Source organism: Bos grunniens, chromosome 9 (assembly GCF_055505025.1).
Source record: "Bos grunniens cultivar Pamir isolate PY7600 chromosome 9, Bosgru_T2T1.0, whole genome shotgun sequence".
In the NCBI taxonomy this organism is placed as follows: Eukaryota; Metazoa; Chordata; class Mammalia; order Artiodactyla; family Bovidae; genus Bos; species Bos grunniens.
Genome location: NC_141173.1, coordinates 81,745,229 through 81,764,611, shown reverse-complemented (window position 1 = coordinate 81,764,611; position 19,383 = coordinate 81,745,229). Strand labels below are relative to the sequence as shown.

Below are 19,383 nucleotides of genomic sequence, written 5' to 3'. Positions count from 1 at the left end.
TGTGCCGTGTGACTTGCAGGATTTAGTTCCCTAACCAGGAATTGAACCCTGGCACCACAATGAAAGCTCCAAGTCCTAACCACTGGATTGCCAGGAAATTCCCACAAATTTATTTTTTAATGAAAGGAATTATCTCATTTTTATCATTCAACAAAGTGGCCCATATCAGTCTCTAAGGACAGTTCCTAAATCAACATGACTAGTATTTTGGGGAGTAATAAGAATTTGCTTTAAAAATATTTCAGAAGATGAGAGTGTTCTGCGGTATGCAGTATCCTCATGGAAATCCTGCAGAGTTGGGGCCTCGGGACTCCCACAGACACACTCTGTGAGCCTCAGAGCAAAGACAAGAGAGGACCATGTCTTAATATTGATAGGTAGGTGTTTTGGTTTTTTTGGCCCTGCTAGATGGCATGTGGGACCTTGGTTCCCCAACCATGGATAGAACCCAGGCCCCCTGCACTGGCAGCTCAGAGTCCTAACACTGGACTTCCAGGGAAATCCCAAACTGATACATTTTAAATGCTCCCCCATTAACTTTTTTTGAACCATTTTCCTTCTTTTTCCCTGAGATCTTGAAAATGGCCTACCTCCCTGGATTAGCACAACAATGTTCCTGACAGAAATCCGATGTAATGCAAGCATTTAAGCGGTAAAAATCTATACAATGAAACAAACCCACAAGAAAGTTTGTTGAGAAAATCTTAATCTCAAGTGAAATTCGCAGGGACAATAGGATTTTCCAAGTGGAAGCCTGAGTGAGTGAGTGTTAGTCGCTCAGTCGTGTCTGACTCTTTGCAACCCCATGGACTGTAGCCCACCAAACTCCTCTGTCCATGGGATTTCCCAGGCAAGAATACTGGACTGGCTTGCCATTCCGTTCTCCAGGGGATCTTCCTGACCCGAGGATTGAACCCAGGTCTTCTACATGGGAGGTAGATTCTTTACCATCTGAGCCATCATTTTTTGAAAGTAGTCTGAATTTCACACACGACATGTTTCAAGTTGGTTGACAGCTCTTTCTGGAGGTACAGTGAGACCCCGGTGCAGAGACTTCCTCTGACTTTTCTGGGCCCCAGGTCATTTCTATATCTGAATCTATTCTTATTCCCAGCCCTTCTAAAACTTTTACCTCAGCTGTAAGAATCTTTATATAATGTTGAAATTGGAAAGGAAAAAACCGTGAAACACCAAAAAGACAAAAAAGGTGTGAAGTTTTGTTTTTCTGCATTTTTATCCTTAAAGCAGAAAAAGAAACAGCTGACACAATCTAGTGTCTTTCATGTTTACCCAGCATCTGTTTTTCAGGTGTGCTAATTTTATGTATAATTTTCAGAGGGTGGATGCACACACTTTCTTATTATGGTCATGGTTTCAAGGTAGATGCAAATGTCAAAACATCAAAATGTATACTTTAAACATATACAATTTACTTATTTTTTTACCAATTATACCTTTATAATGGTATTTTAAAATGTTTTTTAAATGCATACACACTCATGCAAGCATGCACATACAGTTCTACTTCTAAAGCTACACTTTCAAGAAAATCCTGTGACTATTTCAGTTAAGTAAATTGGAAAAATTTGCAATGCAGGAGACCCGGGTTCAATCCCTGGGTCAGGATGATTCCCAGGAGAAGGAAATGGCAACCCACTCCAGTATTCTTACCTGGAGAATTCCATGGACAGAGGAGCTTGATGGGCTACAATCCATAGGGTTGCAAAGAGTTGGACATAACTGAGCAACTAACACACACACAAATTGGAAAAAAATTAGAAATTCAATTCCTTAGTTGTGCTAGCTGTATTTCAAGTGCTCAAAATCTACATATAGCAAGTAGCTCCCACACGAGACAGTGTCAATGTAAAATACTGCCATCATGGCAGAAAGTTCTACTGGACAGCATTATTTTAAAGCATTTCCCAGTCACCTCTCACTCTCATGCCCACACCCCACATTACTTTACCAGAGCAGAGGTCTCCTGCTTTTCAGTCTCCACACTGAAACAAGGGCCATCTTTCAGAAACACAAGTCTACTTGTTACTCTCCTGCTCAAACTTTCTAGACAAAGGGAGTGAGTGAATCAATGTTTTTTGAGACCTGGCACATAAAGAGGGAGAAGGAACGGGCAGGAAATGAAGGCGGAGGGTCTTTCCAGAGCTGGATCTGCCAGCACCTTGATCTTAGACTACCCAGCTTTCAGAATTATGAGAAACAAATGTTTGCAGGTGAAGCCATCCTGTCTATGGTATTCGCTATAGCAGTCTGAATAAGGTAATTGTGGAGAGGTGCATGGGGTTGGCTAAAACAGTTTATCTGTGTACCGTGCACTTGCATGCATGCATACACAACACACACACACAACTACGATCCCAATTTTTGACACTCCTCTTCCACCATTCATCTTCCTATTTGACTCCCAGAGCACTCGCAGTTAGGCCTTCAGGCAGGAGTTTGAAAGTCTCTTCTCAGGGCATCTAATCAACGAAGAAAGATCTACAGGTGGTGAAACTGGAGAGTATCAAGCTGTCCAGATAAATCCTCTGATGGGAAGTGTTGGGTTGACAACCCCTCCCACCTTCTTAGAGACCCAAATTGATTTTTTAGCATCTCTCTCTTAAATGTGAATGAACAACCAAAAACTCTCTTGCTTCTGGGGAAAGCTCTAAAGTGGCAGAGAGGCACCCAAATAAAAATATCAGCAAATGCAGTGTGTAGTCAACAAAAGCAATATAGAAAAGGGATAATGTATTTCAAACATTAAGAGGCTCAAGAAATGAGAAGAGAGTGCACCTAGAAAATAAAAAAATAGGATGTTATAAAATAGAAACATATAGCAAGCATAAAAGAGCTTTTGGAAATTAAAAACATGTTCACGTTTGAAAAGCTCAATTGAAGGGCTAGAAGACAAAATGAGGAAATTCCCAAGAAAGCAGAGCAAATAAAAACGCAAAGAGATAAATGATTAGAGAAAAGATTGATGAATTGTAGGGCCAGTCCAGACTGTCTAACATCTGAATAACAGGATTTCCAGACACGAAGAACAGAGAAAAATGAAGGGAATAAATTACCGATAAATAATTCACAATATTTTCTAGGCCTGAAAAACATTAATCTTTTGATTAAAAGCAACTATCCCTGAGAGTTGTCTAAGATAAGGGGGCTGAAGAACATCCTTGTGGCCCTCGTCACAGTGATCTTACTCGGAGCTTCGTCCAATTTTCCCTTTGATAGGATTCCCATAGCTATTAGGGCAGAAGGCTAAGATTCAGGCCAAGTTCAATTGTAGTCACAGACGTTGTCCTGCAAAACCATCTGTAGTTTTCCACTATCTCTGAACTTTAAGGATAGTAAAGACAGTATGGGAATGGCTTACATAGGCAGTTTTGATTTCTTAAAGTTAAGCAAACGTTCTGTGTCTTTTATAGCATCTTTTTAGCACCTTCCTCAGGGTTCACAAATTTCTCTTGTCTCTTATAAAGGCCATTGTCTATAACATCAATATTTTTCTCAATTATATTTTTACTTATTTTTTTCTTTGTGTTTTTGTTTCTTTGATTAGACTGTGAGTTCCTGAAGGGCAGCAAATACCTGCCACTTCCAATGAGTTCTTTAGTTTCTACATTGCATTGGAAGAGTAGGACTGTCTTCCCTTCTTGAGTCCTTATTATAAGCTAGGTTGAGCCCATTAAAACTGTCTCACTGCTCCTGTATAGCAGCTCAGTGAGGAAGGGTAGATTATTATCTCCACTCTCCAGGTAAGAACATTGAGGCTTAGAGAGCTGAATAAAGAGGCCCCCCAGGGGCTTCCCTGGAGGTTCAGATGGGAAGGAATCTGCCTGCAATGTAGGAGACCCAGGTTTGATCCCTGGGGAAAGATCCCCTGGAGGAGGAAATGACAACCCACTCCAGTATTCTTGCCTGGAGAATCCCATGGACAGAGGAGCCTGGTGGGCTAGAGTCCATGGGTCGCAGAGTCGGACACTGAGCGACTAACATTTTCACTTTTCAGCGAGGCAATGGCCCAGCTGGGAACCAAAGCCACGCTTGTCCGATTCTGCAGCTTGAGAGCCCAGGCTCGGCGCCATTGGAGCTCACCATTCATTGGCTTTTTGTTTCCAATAGAATAGTTTTCTTTCAGCCTCAGGAAGGTAAACTCGGGAATTTGTCACAAAAGACCATGAATGCTTTTCTGCCCTTTCTTGTCTGTTACAATTGTTCCTTTTCACTCACTGAAGGGGCTGTGGAGGGGGCAGCAACAGAATGAGGGACCGCTGAAGGATCTAGGGGAGATCCAGAGTTTGGGGTCTGTGGTAACAATCAATATGCTAATCGCCTAACAATCCCCAAACAATTTAACAGGAGTACTTCCAGTGTTCTGGGACCCACACTTTCCTCTTCTATTCCCACACGGTGGAGGACACAAAGGCACTCTGTTCAGGTTAGCAGGGGCCTGGCAGAGTTCCAGCCCAGTTCTCCCCACGTCCATGCCCTTGTCTCAGGCCCCCTCGCCTGTCATTTTTCTGGATAAAAGGGACCAAGCCCTCCAGCGGTGGGGAATGCCCACCACTCCCAGCGGAGGTTATGAAATCTGCTGTCTCAAGCAAGGAGACAGAATGAAAATTGTTGGAGAGGGGAGCAGTGTGGACAGGAATAAACAGAAGGGGCTGAAGGCTGATAAATAGGCAGAAATAATGAGTTAAGAAATTGCCTGGCTAGCAAATGGTCAGAAATCTGGAAGAAGGAGGAGGAGGGGGTCCCTGTGCAGAATGGGAGCCAAAGAGGGACAGAGAAAAGGGAGAGGAAATCCATCACAACCATTTCCAAATAATTCTTCCTGTGTCATCATTTTAAATGTCTACATAGTTGATGCATACCAAAGAGTATGTACATATCCCAGGTTATTTTAAAGCCATTAGAATTTCTTGTCTAAATAAAGAGTGAGAAAGCACACTGTACGTAAAACAGTTTCCCTTTCTGGATGGCAATGCAAGAAAGGGAGATAACGTCTTTATCTCCACTTGCTAGAGTGGAGCATTTAAAAACTGCCCCTGGACTGCTAGAAAGAATATACTGCAGGTAAAAAAAAATTATTTTTAGGAAAGTGAACAGCTTTGCCCTCTTTCAGAGCTTTCACTCACATCCCCGACACAGCTGAACTGGAGAAAGGATTTACACTGAAACTCTCCTGCAGGGAAACAGTCTTTTCTCTTAGTCTTAGTCTTAACTGATGTTAAAATAAGAGAGCATTCTGTGCCCTAAGTAACTCTTCTGAAAGTTAGATGATGTAGCAAGAGGTTAACTCTGGGATATTATTTGCAAAAATAAATCCAATTATTTGCAAAACCCCCCAAAGCTTCAAAGGGCATCTGTCAAGAGTGATCTGCCTGAAAATGAGCCTGACTAGGATTTGGTCCCACCAGTGGAACCTTATGGATGACAACCCAAATGTTTTCTGCTTCTGTTGGTTGGATTTCTTCCCCTGAGTAAGGGACTTCTTGCTCCAGCCCAGATAACAAGGATGGAAGTACGCAGGAAACTAAGAATAAGAATGTCAAGATGTGGGACTTCCCTGGTGGCTCAGCGGGAAAAAATCCTTCCTCCAAAGCAGGAGACACGGGTTCAATCCCTGATCAGGGAAGATCCCACATGCCACGGAGGAACTAAGCCCATGCGCCACAGCTACTGAACCTGTGCTCTACAGCCGGGGAGCCACAGCTACTGAGCCCACGTCCTGCAATTACGGAAGCCTGTGTGCCCTAATGCCCATGCTCCGAAACAAGAGAAGGCCACCTCAATGAGAAACCTGTGGACTGCAACTAGAGAATAGCTCCCACTCATCACAACTGGAGAAAAGCCTGTGTAGCAACAAAGACCCAGAACATGCACATGTGCTCAGTTGCTTCAGGGTGGGTTCTCGAGAATGTTCCTGGTCTTCTCTGAGCCTCAGTTCTGGAATAAGGTGTAGTAAGTACATGGTCATAATTCAGTCTATCTCCAGAACCAGGGCTTTCTCTGTTTCAGGAGGCTCTGTCACACAAACCCTTTGCCTGACACAGAATACTTTCATGAATGGACATTTACTTTTTGTCAAATTCTTTTCCTGCCTCTGTTGAGATTATCATGCCATTTTCTCTTCTATTCAGCTAATATGCTGAATTGATGGCTTTTTATAATGCTAAACAAACCTTGCATAACTGAGATAAACTCCAGTTAATTGTGATGGATTATCTTTTTTAGAATTGCTGGATTCAATTTGTTAATGTTCTGTTAAGAATTTTGAGATCTTTAAGATCTTGAGGGACACTGTCTGTAGGCTTCTTTTCTGTTTGATGTACTTGGTTTGTTACTCACTAGACTGTGTGAGGCTCCAGGCATTCTTTTTTTTGCCAGGTCTTTGTCTATATAAATAATTTGATTAAAAATTTACTACAAAACCCATGAGCCTATGTGATGCATAGGTAGAAAAGAGATGTTCATGTATTTGTTTATTGTCTTGTTGGTGCACAGGAAGTTTCTTTTCTATTATCCAGCTCTTCGAATTTAAGTCCAGGAATCATTTCTTCCAGTTCTTTATTATCAAATGCATCATTTCTGGTTTATGTCTTACCTCACTACCAGAAATGAAATAGCAATGCTAGTATTACTCATAAAGCTGGAACCTGTTTGCAGAATTACCTCTGCAATTCTCTACTACTACCTTTTATTTAATGCTGATCACACCATTAACTCACAATGTCACATGATCCATCTACCACCCTTGAATCCTGGCTTCCAATGCGACACAATAACAGTTATTACTATACTTTGTGGATGATGACCACAAACACAAGTCTCACCCCAAGTATGCAGGGAAATGTGAATGATCTTTCTTTTTTTGATGGTGCTCAATGTATGGTTTGGAATTTCAGAGCCTAGATGTAAGTCTTTAGACTGTAATCAGTGCATTTTTAGAATGTAATCTTTCCCAGTGTTGACCACACTGCTGTTTTCCAGACACTGCCACTAGCTGGGAAGAGACGTGGGGAAAGCAAGAAAGGTCATCCCTTTTTGTATAAGGAATGTTCCCTGATCATCTGGCAGGACTAAACCCCAGCGGCAGCAGGGCCACACTAGTCAGAGGTGAGAGGGAGAAATCAATCAGAAAGGCAATGGGTGTGCTGAGCAGTGATTTTCAAGCTCCCAGAGGAGACAGGAGACAGGAACAACCACTCCCAGAGGACAGCCTGACATGTCATCTGAAGCCTGCAGAAGAGGGTGGGTGACCAACCCCGAGGCCAGAGAGGGGAGTGCGAGGGGTAAAGCACTCTTGCCACCACAGGGAAAGGACACCTGCTTCCTTCAGGGGCTGGACTCGTGAAGGACACAGTTGTCAGAATGTAGGTGGGTGAAAGTCGAGGCATTGGTCCAAATATGTGACTCAAACCCAAGGGTTGGCAGTGAACTCTTAGTAGCCCAGAGATCTAAACTTGCTATGTGTCTGACACACGTGCATGCTAAGTCACTTTTGTGGTGTCCAACTCTTTGCGACCTTATGGACTATATAGCCCACCAGGCTCCTCTGTCCATGGGATTCTCCAGGCAAGAATAGGGAGTGGGTAGCCATTCCCTTCTCCAGGGGATCTTCCCAACCCAGGGATCCAACCAGAGTTTCTGGTTCTTTATCCTAGTGCCTCCTGGGAAGCCCAATGTGTCTGACATAAGTCAGTCAAAATCAGCATAGCAAGGACATCCCTGGCGGTCTGGTGGGTAAGACTCCATGCTTCCAATGCAGGGGGCATGGGTTCAATCCCTGATTGGGGAAATAAGATGTCACAAGCACAGCCAGAAAAAAATGATCGTATCAGCTTCATTCTGGAGGCCCAATATTTCATGACCCCTCAAAAGCAATATTGTATTAGACAAGGGGAGCAATCTGCTTGCCAGTCCACCTTCCTGGACCTGGAACCTTGCCACGGGCCCTTGGAACCTTGCCACAGGCTCTTGGGTTGACCCTATAGGTGTGAATCCCATAGGCAAATGTGGCATATAATTGAGCCCGGGTGAATAGTAGAGCGTCAGGTAAGAAAAAACGTGGGACCAGGACTCATGAGGGTCCAGGCTCAAGGCACTCTGCCCGGGTGTCATTGGTAAACTCAACTGATCCCAGACACCAGGGGACTCAGAAAATCTTAAGGAGTGCCCTCCCCTCCCAAAGTATGGGGCTTCCTGAGGCTTCAGAGTCCAGAGCTAAGACCTGCTTGCTGGTATCTAGGGGCAGTGTTGGATGTCAGGGTGATGCTGGCCTACCAGAACGAGCTAGGAAGTGTTCCTCCTTCCTCTGTGGTCTATAAGTGTTTATACAGGATTGCTATTCTTCTTGAAATGTTTTTTCCCAGTTTTATTGATATATAATTGATATATAACATCATATTAGTTCAAGGTGTATAGCATAATGATGTATGTATATACTGCAGAATAATTAGCACAATAAGTTAGTATCCATCACCTCACAGAGTTACAATTTATTTTCTTGTGATAAGAATTTCTAAGATTTACTGTCTTTCAAGCACACAATAGAGCATTGTTAACTACAGTTACAATGTGGAACATTAAATTGTCCAGTCTGATTTATCTGATAATTGGAAGTTGGGACCACTTGCACTCATTTCCTCCATCCTCCACTCCCCACTTCCGGCAACCCCCATTCTGTGAGATACTTCTTGAAAGTGGGGATTGGGTATTATTTCTTAAATGTTTCGTAGAATTTTCTAGTAAAGAAGTAAAGCCTCCTGGGCCTAGAATTATCTTGGTGAGAATTGAATCAGGAATTAAATTTATTCAATTTTTGTAGGGTATTCAGGTTTTCCATTTCTTCTGGAGTCCATTTGGTAATTTTTGCTTATCAAGAAATTTGTCTATTTTACCTCAATTTAAATTATTGGCATAAATTTGCTCATAATATTCTCTAATTACCTTTTTAATGTCTGTATGTTTCTAGTGTAGGGCAAAATTTCCTGCTTTTCACTCCTAATACTGGTAAATATTTGTCTTCTTTATTTTATTGATCAGTTTAGCCAGAAGGTTATCAATTTTGCTGATATTTAAGAATTATTTAAGAATCATTTTTTAGTTCCTTTGAATTTCTCTATGCTTGTTCATTTTCTGTTTTGTTCCTTTTTGTTCTTAATAGTTCCTTCTGTCTTAAACTTTAGGTTTGTTTTGATTTCTTCTTTTACCTCAAGGCAGAATATTAGAACATTGATTTTAGAACTTTTTTTCCTAAAATAATTATTTGTAGATATGCATTTTCTTCGAAGCACTATTTTAGCTGTAGCACACCTGGGAAGCTTCTACATCCTTACTGATACCTTATTTAATTATTCTATCAATTATGAGAGTATTGACACATCCAACTATAATTATGAATTTGCTAATTTCTTTTTCAAAACTATGAGGCTTTACCTTACATTTTAAAACAACTGTTAGTTGCACACACATTTAGGATTGTTATGTCTTTTTGATGAATTAGCTCTTTTATCATTACATGTTCTGCTTTTTTCTTGTTAGTGTTCTTTGTTATGAAGTTTATCTTGTCAGTTATTAATCTACTTCAGCTTTCTTATGACTAGTGGTGCATGGTATATCTTTTAATCCTTTTATTTTTAGCCTGTAACTTTATTTTAAAAATTAATTTCTTGTAGGCAGAATATAGTTTGGTCTTACCATGTTTCTCAGCAAGAAGATTCCTATCTCTTATAGAAATATTTAGATTCATGAAATTATTAAAAGGTTGGGTTTAAACCTATAATCTTATGATTTTCTATTTGTCTCATCTGTTTTATGCTTCTCCCATTTTCTTGCTTTTCATTAGGTTATTTTTATTAACTATTGAGAAATGATTTATGTATGACAAACTACATTCTCTGAAAATGTGAATTTGATGAGTTTTAATACTTGCATACATATAACGATTCATCCCTACAATCAAGATACAGAACAGTTTGATAACTGGGCTTTTCAGTATTCCATTTTATCCCCAGGGGCTTCCCTGGTGGCTCAGATGGTAAAGAATCTGCCTGCAATGCAGGAGACCTGGGTTCAATTTACTGGGGGAAGATACCCTGGAGAAGGGAATGGCAACCCACTCTAGTATTCTTGCCTGGAGAATTTCGTGGACAGAGGAGCCTGGTTGGCTTTAGTTCATGGGGTGGCAAAGAGTCGGACACAACTGAATGACTAACATTTATCCCCACAATTGGGTTTATTAGCCATATTTCCTTTTTTTAGTAGCTGCCTTCAAATTACATCTTTAATTTATAAGAGTTTGTCTTCAAAAACACTATACTGATTTCTGAATAACTGAAGAATCTTACAAAGTTTCCTTGTCCCATCCCTTGTGCTATAAGTTTTCATATGTTTTACTGCTATATATGTGTGCTTTAAACCCACAACATATTGATTAAACACTATCTTTTAAAGAGATAATAATATGAGAAAAATGATATTTAACCACATTTAACCACAAATTTGTGGCATTTCATGTTTTTCATCCAGTGTGGACACTCAAATTCTCATCTGGTATCACTCGCCTCCTGCCTGTACTGCCAGTGTCGTGTTGATGACAGATTTTTTCAACTTTTGTCTCAAAAATGTATTTAATTTTGCCTTAATTTTGGAAATATATCTGTCTGGATATGTAACTCTAGGCTGACAATTATCTTCTCTCAGCACTTTAATGATGTCCTTCCATTTCTTTGGACTTACATAGTTTGTGAGAAGAAATCTGTGATTCTTAGATGTAATCTTTCTATGTAATCTGACTTTTTTCTATGGATGGTTTGAAGATCTTCTGTTTATGATGTGTTTTCATTAACATGATTATTATTTCTCTTGATGTGATTTTCTTTTTTTTTTTTTATTCAGCAAGGGATTTATTGAGCTCAGATTTGTGACATTATAGTTTTCAACAAAACTGGAAAAATTTTTGTTATTATTTATTCAAGTATTATTTTCTGCTTCCTCCCCATCTCTTCTTTTCTTCTTTTTTAAAGATAAGACTTCAATTATATATTGTTCCACAAGTTACTGAGACTGTGTTCACTACCCTCCACCCCCATCTTCCTATTCTTTGTGCTTCACGATGTATAATTTCGATTGCAATGCCTTCACATTCACAGATCCTTTTCCTCATACATTCTCTAATCTTCTGTTAATCCCATTCAGTATATTTTTCATATGTAAAAGTTTTGCTTGTATTTTTTTTTTTTGCACCTTCCCTTTGTCTCCCAGTTATGTCAAATTTCTGGGTGACTTCTTGACATATAGAGTATATTTATAATTATGATAAATTTTGTCTCGAGTGCTGGATTTTTGTTTGTTTTGCTCTTGGTTAAAGATCATTGTGCTTTTTCTCTCAGGCAGTTAAGTTTCTGAGTTAAATAATTTTGAAGTTACTTTTAATGCTTTTAAAGAGTTGGACTTGAATAAAATGTATTCAAGGTCTGTGACTCAACCTGACCCTTCAAGCCCCTTCTGTTCAAATGAGGTCTATTTACTCTGGCTAGTGGGAATATGAATTAGTCCTGGCCTTACACAAGCTCTTGGATTTATTCGCTTACGTGTGTGTAAGCTCAGTTGCTTCAGTCAAGTCCAACTCTTTGTGACTTTATGGACTGTACCTGCCAGGATCCTCTGTCTATGGGATGCTCTGGGCAAGAATACTGAAGTGGGTTACCATGGCCTCCTTCAGGCAATCTTCCTGACCCAGGGATTGAACTCACGTCTCTTGCATCTCCCGCATTGGCAAGTGGGTTCTTTACCACTAGCACCACCTGGGAAGCCCCTAATCAGCTTACAGATCCTCATTAATTGTTCTTTTTCTCAAACTGTAGAGCTTCATTGTGTTCATGTGAAGACTGATACTCAGTCAAAGACCAGGAAACTCTATGCAGATTCCTCGAGCCCCTTCTTTTCAGAGCTCTCTTATGTCCAGTACTCTTTCCACAAATTCGAGCCACCTCAGTCTCCTTGAACCCTGGGCTCCTTAGCTTAGTGAGACTGCTGCACATTGGTTGAGATTCCCACTCCCAGTGCTATAATCTGGGAATTGCCTCCAGGCAGAAAGCCAAGGCCATCATAGGGCACATATAGTTAATTTCCCTTTCTTTAGCGATCATAGCCTTCAGCAGCTCTGTTGACCAACGTTCAAAAATCAGTACTTTTATTATATTTTAACAATCTTTTCTAGTTTACAGTTGTGGGGGAGATAATTCCAGATGCTATCACTTCTTCATGGCAGGAAGTGGAAATTCCCCACAGATACTTTCTTTCAACTTTGCCTTAATTTCCTACAAAAGTGCAGAATATATGCTGCAGTTTGCCAGTTTCTCTCACAAGTGCAAACTCTGTTTTTGGACATTCTCCCCTTATCCCTACCATGCTCAATTCTCAGAAACTTTTATCCCGGACTTTCAACTAGATTCTCAAAATCAATATAGGAACCTCCTAAATTATAACTTAACTGTTGCCAAGATTAGAGTCTCAAGCTCAGTGAGTTTAAATGGAAAACTCACTTACAGCCACAATGTTATAGGGGATCTGTCTGTGGAAAACCATTTTGTAATATAAAAATTCCAAATTTATATATATATAAAGAGAGTGGTAAAGTGGTGATGAAGGACATTTGTGCTTCCCTGGAAATGCCAACCAGAATCCATGGTTCAGGATAAAACCTGCCAAGTGTCTCACCTTTTGAGAACTGCCTTCTTGATGCCAGTCCCACATTTCAAGCTTTGCTGACAGAAAGCCTCCAACAGAATCAAGTTTCTTAGACTCCACTTCTTTGATCTTTATACAGTAAAGGACACTGGGTAGTCAGGGGTATCAGTCATCTGAAGGAAGGTTCCTGAGTATTAAAATGTCTTTTTCTTCTTTCCCTTACTGGAGAATCTGGGAGACAGGAAGCAGGGAAACTTCTATTTGTTCCTCCCTCTTCTGATGCAATCTGTGTTTCCCAAGTTCCCTCCACCCTCAGCATGAGCTGCGGGGTTGGAGGTAGGGTGGTGTGTCAGAGCATTTGGTGCTGCTGGAGCAGGGCAACCTGGGCTGCCCTCCTTGGCTTGGCCAGTGTTGAAGGATGCTGCCATGGGAGGCAGCTGGGCGGGACAGAAGCAGAACTTCTGGGTGGGCTGCTTGTCACCTGGGGAATAGGGGAGCAGAGACAGAGAACTGTGCGAGGGTGGGCCCAGGCAGAGCTCCCTAAAGGGCGAACAGTTTCATCCCCACTGAAAGCAGGAGCCAACACTTAAGCCCCTTGGTGTTAGAGTAAGAGGCAGAGCAGAGACTTGCCAGCTCTGATGTCATTTGCTATGTAAGCAGAGCTCCTTTCACTCTCCCCCAGCCACAGGGAAAGGCAGGGTGAGGAGAAGTTTTGACTGTTTGGATTTCAAAAAGCATGGGATTAAATATTAAACCTCAATAGGACTAAGAAATAAGGTGTCTGGCTCAGGCAGGATAGAGGGTTGAGGGCCCAGGACATTTAGTGCTGCTTGAAAATGAATGAATTTCCTTCTTGCAAATGTCTATGTTGAGATGATTCTATCAAACTTATTAATATGCTTGTGCATGTATATAAAAACAGAGATAGCATTTTAAAAGCTTTTACGTTGGGTTTTATTGCACATGTATGCAAAATTCCCTTGAAAGAATATTACTGCATGGATTGATTTGACTGAAGCTTTTAAAAAGGTGTATTTTCTTTTCTTTCTTTTTTTCTATTGGTCATGCAATGCAGCATGTGGGATCTTAATGCCCCAACAAGGGATAGAACCTGCACCCCCTGCATTGGAAGTACAGAGTCTTAACCACTGGACCATCAGGGAAGTGCCTCAAAATGTACATTTTCAGTGAAGCTTGGACATAAGATGGCTACCTCCTTCCTGGCAAAACTCCCTGTTGCAAACATAGACATGTGTTATTACTCTAAAATCCTTTGAATTGTACTGGAAATTAGGGTCATCTGTCTCAAAAATTTTCATTGTTTAGTTGATGAGGAGGCAAAGTGTCCAAATGTCTTTGGATGTTTCCATGGGGATGTCTTCAATGTTCCTCAGCACTTCCATTTCAATAAATCAGAGTCTGCATGACTCTGATGGGCTTGTCAGCACTGGGAAATTGGCTTGGCTTAGTGAAGGACAACAGTGTTGGTCATTCAATGATTAGAAAGTCACAAATATGAGTTCTAGCTATTACCATGTGGCTATGGCTCTGTGTGTGTGTTTAGCATTGCAAGCCTAGCCCACAAAAACATATGAAAGTGCTTAATGATAACATATGATTCTTATTGCTGTTATAAAAAATTATCACAACTTAGTGGGTTAAATTTACTACCTAACAGTTCTGGAGGTCAGAAGTCTAAAAGTAAAGATGCTAATAAAGGTGTAGGGAGGGTCTGGGGAAGAATTTGTTTCCTTGCCTTTTCAAACCTCTGCTGCTGCTGCTGCTGCTAAGTCACTTCAGTCGTGTCCGACTCTGTGCGACCCCATAGACGGCAGCCCACCAGGCTCCCCTGTCCCTGGGATTCTCCAGGCAAGAACACTGGAGTGGGTTGCCATTTCCTTCTCCAATGCATGAAAGTGAAAAGTGAAAGTGAAGTCGCTCAATCGTATCTGACTCTAGAGGCTACCTGTAATCTCTGGCTTGTGGCCCCCTCCTTGCATTACTCCAACTTCTGACACCATCCGTGGTCAGACGTCTTGCAGTCACTGTGAACCTCCTGCTCCCTCTTACAAGGACTTTTGTAATTACACTAGATTCACTGGATAATGGGCTTCCCAGGTAGTGGTAAAGAACCCGCCTGCCAATGCAGGAATGCAGAAGACCTGGATTTGATTCCTGGGTTGGGAAAATCCCATGGAGGAGGGCATAGCAATCCACTCCAGCATTCTTGCCTGGAGAATTCCATGGACAGAGGAGCCTGGAGGGCTACAGTCTATAGGGTCGCACAGGTTTGGATACGACTGAAGCAACTTAGCACGCGCACACACACTGGATAATCCAGGGTATCTCCCACATCTCAAAATCCTTAGCTTAATTTTATGTCAAAGCTCCTTTTGCCGTGAAAGGTAAGATATTGAAAGACTCTGGTGATTAGAGGATGTGGATATCTTTGGAGAATGTTACTACCATGTCATATTAACTAAACAAGCAAAAAATCATATGATCTCATGCTCCTGTAAAATGTTAAATTCAAATTTAGTTTATGATCATGACTTCCTATCTGTCTGTTGCCCTCATTTCCCTGCCTTCCAACCTTATCAAGACTGCCAATTTCTGGGCCACTTTGCTGTGTCCCAAAGTGGGTCCTCGCTCTTTCTCTCCTCCTCAGTTCCTTCTAGACTCCATGGGTCCTCCTTCCAACCATCCTTGCCAATGCTCTTGGCTCTTCCCTGCTTGTTTTTTGTGATACCTCCTCTTCTAAACCAAACTTTCGACTTCTTTATGATGCCTGGCCTGTTGAGGTCCCTTGGAGGAAATTCCCAAACAGTCCTTGTTATCATTAAGGTAAAGTCATGATGTTTGGGGGCCCTCAGCAGGGGCTCAAAAGCTTTCTATGTTTTCATAGTCTGCTGCTGCTGCTGCTAAGTCGCTTCAGTCGTGTCCGACTCTGTGCGACCCCATAGACGGCAGCCCACCAGGCTCCCCCGTCCTTGGAATTCTCCAGGCAAGAACACTGGAGTGGGTTGCCATTTCCTTCTCCAATGCATGAAAGTGAAAAGTGAAAGTGAAGTCGCTCAGTCGTGTCCGACTCTAGCGACCCCATGGACTGCAGCCCACCAGGCTCCTCCGTCCATGGGATTTTCCAGGCAAGAGGACTGGAGTGGGGTGCCATTGCCTTCTCCTAGTCTAGGCCACTCTTTTAGGGTATGTTATAGACTCCAACCCCATTCTCTGTTCTCTCCCTCTCTTCAGACAACTCTTTGAGGAAAAAAATTGAAGCCATTAAAGCCACTAAAAAGAAGTCCGTAAATGTTGCCCTTGTCCTACAAACTCACTTCCAAGGCCCTTTGTCTCTTATTTTCTCCTAAGGCAATCCTTAATATTCACACACCAGGAATATCCGCAATTGATTTGTATCCCCCTTGCAGACTGTTCTATAGGTCTAAGTTCTCCTTTCAAAATGGCATTCTGGGGAATTCCTAGTGGTCCAGTGGTTAGGGCTCCAAACTTTCACTGCAGAAGGCACAGGTTCAATCCCTAGTCATAAGGTCCCCCATGCTTCAGGGTGTAGCAAAAAACAAAACAAACAACAACAAAAAACGGGGGTGGGGGGCATTTTGTAATTGCTAGCTCTACTTCTTTACCATCCACTAATGTCAATGATTCTTCAAATCTCTGGAATCTAGATGCTGTCCCTACAATTTCACTAAATTAGCACCTGACTTACATACAGAAAAATCCAAAGTCAAGTTCATCACCAAACCCATTCCAGCCTAATTCACCTCCATGCTTCTTATTTAAGGGAATGGTGCTCTTATTATCCTGCTCTCATCTTGGTATTCTCTCAATTACCCCACAGTATATCAGCTATGAGATCTGAAGATTCAATTTCTTAATGTATATGTTATATTCAATTTCCTCATATATATGGAATAATCAATTTCCTAAATACACAAATACATTATTATACATATAATATACATACTATATATAACATATACATAATTTCCCCATCTCTATTATAGGATGAAATATTCTTATATTTTCTTATATTTGTATACTTTTTACATTTCATTACTTTATCTGCAATTGTATGTGTTTACGTTTTCTGTGTGTTTTTTAAGAGAGAAATCTAGCTTTCTCTTTTTTTTTTTTTTACCAAATAGTTATTCATTTGTTGCAGTGCCTTTCAACTATTTATTATGCCTTTCCTGCTTTGAAATGCTATCTTTATTATTTACTAAATGTGTGTATGTATATATATATATATATATACATACACATACACACACACACTAGGATTTGTTTTGGGGTTTGCTTTCTGTTTTATTTTTCTCTCTATTCTTGAGCCATACCATGCTATTTTAATTATTGCATTTTTATATATTCTAATAGCACATGTATGCTTTAAGTGTCCTCTTCAAGGTTTTTCAGTTTTTACTTATTCTTCTGCTAAATGAAAAAAAAAAAAACTTTTGTCAAATTTAGAAAGGAGTTACATTGAACTTATTAATTATTCAGACAAAAAATAATCTTTTTTAAGAATGAAGTCTTCTTTTCCAGAATTTAGTCTATCTTTCCATTTTTATTTGTTTTTAAAAAGCCCCTCAGGAGAAAAATATATATCATTTTGTCATGAAAAATTACTACTTTACTATAGTAATTATTAGATTTAGGTTGTTAGTATTTTACCTATGATAAGCAAAATTTTGTGCTCTTTTGGTTTATTTTGAGGGGTATATTAAGTCTGAAAAATAATTTGAGAAGCTTTTCATTGTGGTGCATCTTTGGTACAATTTCTTGTTAAATGTTTACCTATTGATTTGCATTAATTATTATTTCTTGTTTCAGAAGTGGAGCTAAAAGCACATCATTCCTCCCTACTCCCTCAAGAACGAGGATGGCAGATTCGTCTTTATAAGGCGCACAGGGAAGAGGGTGAAGCATGAACATCCTTTTGAGCACTGGTGGGGTTAAGCCCATGGATCCAAGCCAAGGAGCGAAATCACAGGTAATAATTTTTTTCTTTCACTTGGTGATTAGTAGAGCAACTAGTCGAGTCATCCTGATGGACTCTGCTCCAGGGCAAGCCTGGGGTTTCTGTGGAGGGTCAGTGGGTGCTCTGGCAGCTCCTGGGCTGGGTGGGAGTGTTTTAGCAAATCCTTTGTACTGGTACAGAGAGCCCTGGACATCCTGCCAGAAGTGTGGCCAGAGTTCAGGGCCTGGGGAACTGATCCACCATGGGAAAACCAAACAACCGCAAATCTGATCACCGAATCATATTTCAAACCTAAAAGTGGTGTGTGCATTCAGCATGCTGCAGAGAAATGAGTTGTATCAGCTTTAGGTTTAAGCCCCACAGGTGTCAGTTTCTTTAGGTGTTGCTTTGGTGGCAATAATAGGAAAGTGTTATTTGTTAGAGAAGAGGTGTAGTAACAGGGTCCCAGAGGAATTGCCCCAGAAAGCCCTGAGAAATATTCCATTCTTTGAGGTTTCTTCATTCTAAGAGTCAACTGGAGAAATAATTTCCTCCAGTGGTTTTCCTCCTTTCCTGCCTCTTTTTAAACAATATTTAATTTTCCTTTCTGTTAATAATATAAATTCTATAGTTATATAAACTGTTTTTTAAAAACATAAAACTTTTTCACTTTAGGTCAAAATATAACTTTTTTGATGCTGGATGTAGCTCACACAAACATCTCAGAAAAATAACAGTAACACTGTCACAGACATCTTTATCTGGTTTCTGACCTTAAAAGGGAATTTGAGATGACCATTGCTTCTCATAATATGAAATATTTTTATATTACTAATGGTATTATCAGAAATGCTAAAATTTCTCAACTGCCTCAGAGCAACTATGGAGAGAATCATAGGAGTTTTTTCTTTGTGTACTATTGAGACAATGTTTTTTCAACAAAAATCATAGTATTAACCCATCCTTGAATTTTTAGAATAAACCTCAGTCTTGAAAAATGATTCCTATAAGTGTTGGGTTTATGTTGCTGATATTTTTGTTAAAGCAAGGAAAAAAAATTTCCCTTTTGCTATGTTGGCTTTGAGGGTTTTATTAATTTTGAAAAATAATTTGGGAAGTGTTTCATCATTTTGTAACCTTGGAACAATTTAATAAACATAAGAATTGTTACTTGAAAGTTTTCAAGAACTTGCTCATAAAATACTCTGGACCCAATTCCTTTATTGGAGATAGTTAACTGAACATTAAAAAGATATCCTTCATGAATTTCAATCCATTACAGCTTTCTAATTCTTATTGAATCCATTTTCCTTGAAAATTGCACATTACATGGGTTCTAAGAATTTGTTGCCATAGAACTTTAAAACATATTTTTATAATTAAAAATTTGTTCACATCCGTGCTTGTTTTGCCAAGTATTTTGTGTTTCTTTCTTTTCAGTTAACGTATCAGTAGTTTGCATATTTTAATCCTATTTGTATAGATGAGATACTGCATTTATTAATCAATATATTTATCAATTCCACTTTGTTTCTTGCTGCCTTACTTAATTTTTGCTTTTATTTTTATTCATTCCTTGCTTATATTCCTCTAAGATTTAATGTGTTTTCTGCTATAATACTCTATTTGGTGTGAGTATTATTTAAAAATTATTATGGTCAAAGATTTCTTAAGTTAGCTTTCTTTTTCATGAGTTAGCTTTT

At 40.1% G+C, this 19,383-nt stretch overlaps 1 long non-coding RNA gene across 2 annotated transcripts in view; it reads left to right on the top strand.

Moving 5' to 3' along the window:
• LOC147366245 (uncharacterized) overlaps window positions 1–19,383 on the top strand; it is a 65,722-nt gene that overhangs the window by 7,026 nt on the left and 39,313 nt on the right. For both annotated transcript variants that reach the window (XR_015133282.1, XR_015133283.1), the window contains exon 3: window positions 17,554–17,713. This is a non-coding gene — a long non-coding RNA (uncharacterized LOC147366245). The remainder of the gene's footprint in view (window positions 1–17,553; window positions 17,714–19,383) is intronic.